Genomic DNA, 4,677 nt, shown 5'->3' with positions numbered 1-4,677 from the left:
AGATGAAACCTGGCTCTGGCTGCCTTGCAGTGCTGCCTATGTCTGCCTATGGTTCACCTGCATCTGCCTCAGGTCTACCTGTGTGAAAGTGGAAGCGTGGGACAAAGGTGACTGCCTTGGCCAGAGCCAGAGCCCCAAGACAGCTTCATGATGCCCAGTCTGTACAAAGATACAGAAGCCAGTTTTTAACCTTGTCTGTGTAGCTCTTGAGAATAATTGACCACCACTTTGTCATCAACAGGATCTTTTTTATTAAACACACTTGAATTTTTATGTTTCTTCTATGTACAAGTTTTAGGATCAATTACACAGCCAGCCAGTAGGAGAGAGAAAGCAACCACATAAAAGCAAGAAGAGTAGGGTGGATATTTCTAGCTCTTATCATTCATCCCACACATATTCACCAGGGTCTGTCCTAAGGAGAAGAGGTAAGCGACAAAAACCTATCCCAAGAGAACAAGATTATGTTCTTCTAGAAAAAAGGGGCTCTCTAATCCTGTTTCTTGAGAGGCACAGGCATTTTGCCTGCACAGCCACATACTAGTCCAAGCCTTGCCTTGCCAGATGGAAACCTATGGCCCCAGCAAGCAGTGGGCCTTTTGTCAGCAACAGCCATCCTGCTTCAAGAGGGCATGCCAGCTCTGGACAGGCTGTTCAGTGGCTCCGCATGGTAGCACACAGATGGACAGAGGATTAGTGACCTATTGCGAGGGCCAGGCTAGTCCCCAGAGATATGGCTGGCCCTGAGACTGTGCAGTCCTGAGGGAACCACATAGGCTGGTTTTGCTGTGGACCTTTTGATAAACGTTCATGGTTTTGCAACCCAATTTTCTCACCATGTTTCCTGCTTTTCTCCCCTCATATTTGCCATACTTCCCCTCCCTTGCACTTTCTCCATACTGTTTCCTTGCTCTTTTTTCTCTCCTCAGATGTCCTCTCATTTTTCCACTCATGCTTCCCACTTTTTTCTCGGATGTTTCTCACACTTTCTCCCTCACGTTTCCTGCTGTTATTCCACTCATATTTCCCACTCTCTTCCTGTCACGTTTCCTGCCTCATTAAATAGCTGGCAGATGGGGGTACAAACTGTCTTGTGTTTCTTCACGAGTACAGAGCAAAGCTGAAATACTGTATTAATCCACTTTTTGTCTATTAATGGTCATCTAAACATATGCCTCACCATGGAGACTCCCGCCTGCTCGGCGCTGCTCCGGCCCGGAGAGACACCGTGCCTCCGGTAGGCAGGCCCCCGGAGGCCCAGGAGCGGTGCTGGGACTGGCAACCCCGGCCGACCGGGTCTTCGGCGTGAAAGCCCGTGGGGAGCAGCGGGAAGCACCACCTTCTTGGAAAAACGGCCCCGGCCGCCATCTTCTGCCTGGCGCCAGCTGCTGTGGCGCGGGCCCCGCTCCAGGCCCGACCGCTGCCCCGACTAGGCGCTTTCTGCTAGAGGCAGACACTGCTTTCTGGCTCCGCAGGGACCGGTCTCGGCTGAGGCCACCCCCGTCAGCAGCCAGCCGGCAGCAGACACCGTCCCACTCCAGCAGCACCAACAGCCGTTCTCGCTCCCTCCCGGCATGCCCGTGACTTCCCCGCCCGTTCCGGCTTGGCGGCGCTCGGAGATTGGCGTTTCGATGCCGGTGGCCGGAAGCAGGACATTTGAACGGTAACAGACTCTGTGGGCTGCTCCGCTGAGGGGTCCCTGCCTCGGAACGGGGTAACACTCGAGGGGGCTCCTGGCAGCAGCGCCCCAAAAAATTGGGTGGGACTCGAAGGTCTTCTGATCGCTCTGACTCGAGACCGCAGCGCTCCCGCGCTTGTGGCCGGGCAGCCGTGAATGATCTGTGGGATCAGCAGCTGCTCCGCTTTCCCCAAGGGCTGCTGCTGAGTCGCTTCCAGTGCCCCAAAGCATGAGCGCAATCTGCGGTTTCCCCTTGCAGTTGCTGAGAAGAGCTATCCATGTCCTGCGGGTCGCAGAATGGCCGGAGATGACTATGAGGAAATTCTCAAGTACTATGAATTACATGGAACAGTCGGCACAGGTGGGCTCCGTCTGTGAATGCAAACAAGTGTGTGTGATGTGTCCATTCACCTCGATGTTTAGCTGAGAGATTAACTGTTACTTCAGAGTCTGCAGGTCATGTTTTCTCCGTGTATTTTGTGGGGCACAGCTGTGGAAGCATAACTGGAGGGGGGCAGCAACTGCTTTTTCCTCTAGCAATGATGCTATATACTGTGTGTATAGTATTTGCTTCAGGGCAACTGAGATCTTGGCGAGAAAGTTTCTCACCATGCAGAGCTTTATACATCTCTGTTTTAAATTCCGGTGGGTTTGCAAAACTAAAACTCACACGACATCGTCTCACTGGTGAAAAAGTTGCAATAAAAATCATGGACAAGCTTGCTTTACAGGTAATCCAAAAGATACTTCAGAGCTGGTAATGTGCTGTTTCTGTGGAGTTCTCAGGAGCATGGGTGTAACCTATCACTGTGGGCTAGTGGTAGATGCTGTAGTCTTGAAAGAATTTAATGGCACCACAAATCCTGTGCCCTCATGTGGAGAAGGCAATGTTCTCTGGCTGTAAAACTGAGGCAGTTACAGCTTTAAATATCAAATAACTAAATAAAGTATTGTAAGTCAAGTGGAGTGCTGATGAGAATAGTAACATTGTACATCTGCCCCTTTGGGTTTTACTGACCAGTGTGTGAGGAGGGCAGGTGAGCAAGTGACAGAGCTGGTGCTGGTTTGAGTTTGAGCAGTTCTCCTGTGCAGGCTTACTGTGATGTGCAGGCTGTCAAACTACTTGGCAATTTCATACCTTGCTGTTGTGATCTTTTAGGATGATTTGCCTCATGTTAAATTAGAAATTGATGTAATGAAGGACTTGAGTCACCAGTACATTTGCCGGTTGTATCACGTGATTGAGACACCCAAGAAAATATTCATGGTTTTAGAGGTAAGGAATAGTGTTTCTGCTATGGCAAAGATCTCTGGGTTTAGCTGTAGCAGTAGGTGGTAGCAGAGTCCAAATGAGACATTTCTTAGAAAATCATCTCAATGATAAGTGTGTCCAAGGTGCTGTAGTTTAAAAATGAAGCTGACAGTATGTTCTGTCTCATTGTAAAAGCCACTTTTCACTATTTGAAGTAAGAAAATTGACTTTAATTCCCACCTCTCACTCCATAAAACAGCACCAGCAGGATATGTGGGACCTGAGAAGTGCCACCAAATTGTCACATCTTGGGCAGCTTCTGTCACCTGTGCTGGTACTCTGATATGGCTGTGGCAAGCATTGGGCAAGTTGGGCTCTTGGGTTTGTTGGATCTGTTGCACACTGGCCTGGGACATGCCTGGGCACTGCTGGGATTAAGCAGAGAGAGAGAAAGAGAAGTGTGCCTTCTTGCTGTTCAATGCCCTTGTTCATATTTACGTTTCATGACTGTATCCCAAATGTATTCTTTTCTTCCTGCTTTCATGCAGTACTGTCCTGGAGGAGAGCTGTTTGATTACATAATTTCTAAGGACCACTTTTCTGAGGAGGGAGCTCGCGTATTTTTTCGGCAGATTGTTTCAGCAATTGCTTATGTGCGCAATCAGGGATATGCCCACAGGGATCTCAAACCAGTAAGTCTGAACAGTAATCAGATTTGCATGAATAATAATGAAGACCCACTTTTATTTCTCTTAAGGGACCTGGTGTGAGTTATCTTCTCTGTTCTGCTGTTCTTAGAGCTCTTTAGTTAACATTTGCTGAAAGCGTTATTGCTACTTATTGCTTTGTTCCTCAACTGAGCTGGATGTAGCTGTATCTGAGGAAGAAGCTTCCTCTGAAAAAGAAGCAGAATAGTGCACTTCAGTTGAGAGTGGAGTAGACACAGATTTGATTTTGACTGTTGGCTAGGCATTTTTGCTATCCCCTTTATTCCAGCTTGTACCCAGGGAGAGTTGTTATGGTTCCTTTCTGTAACTGTGCAAACTGTTCTGTTCTGACAATCAAAGGAAAATGTGACTCCTGCAAAGTAAACAAAGGAGGACTGGGCAGGAGGAGAGATATGCCACAAGACTGATCCTGCGGCTTTACTGTCACCACAAGAATTAAGAATGGGTTTAAGGAATGAAAGCCTTGAGACCATTTCTCCTAGAAGATGTTAGAAGTTTGCATGTTCAGAGACACTGATAACTGAGAAAAGCAAATTCTTAGGGTACAAGCATTTTACTAGACAGCTCATTAAATCCTTGTCTCCAAAAAACTTCTCTCCAAGCAAAGCCTTCTGTGTCCCTCTTGGAAGGATTTGAATTGTAGCTGGAGACCTGATGGATTCATAGGATTGTGAGATAACTTGGTTGGGAAGGGACTTCTAGTGACTTCTGCTTTTATCTCCTGTTTAAAACAGTGTCAGACCAAACTTCTTCATCAGTCACATCTTGGACCTCTCCCTAGGGTGAGGCACCATAATGTTGCTGGAAAACCTGTAAAGCTCTTTACTTCATTTTTTGTGAGAAAGGCTTTTTCTTAGTACCAGTTTGAATATCTCCTGATGCTTGTTGACGTGTAATCATTCCAGCATATGCTTCTGTGGAGAGGCTAGCGCTGTCTCTGTGCTCCCTTTGTAGGAATTAAAAGGCTGCTATGAGGTCTCCACTGAAGCTGCAGGCTGAAAAACCATCTCTCCCTCAGC

At 47.7% G+C, this 4,677-nt stretch overlaps 1 long non-coding RNA gene across 1 annotated transcript; it reads left to right on the top strand.

Moving 5' to 3' along the window:
* Window positions 1–2,348: 2,348 nt before the first annotated feature.
* LOC306816723 lies at window positions 2,349–3,587 on the top strand. The gene is made up of 3 exons (XR_013777766.1): window positions 2,349–2,409; window positions 2,838–2,954; window positions 3,479–3,587. It is a non-coding gene; the product is annotated as an uncharacterized lncRNA (long non-coding RNA).
* Window positions 3,588–4,677: the final 1,090 nt, after the last annotated feature.

This window comes from Erithacus rubecula, assembly GCF_903797595.1.
Source record: "Erithacus rubecula genome assembly, contig: SUPER_W_unloc_7, whole genome shotgun sequence".
NCBI classification, from domain to species: domain Eukaryota; kingdom Metazoa; phylum Chordata; class Aves; order Passeriformes; family Muscicapidae; genus Erithacus; species Erithacus rubecula.
Note: the sequence above shows the minus strand (reverse complement) of the source record. Positions and strands in the feature narration are given on the sequence as shown.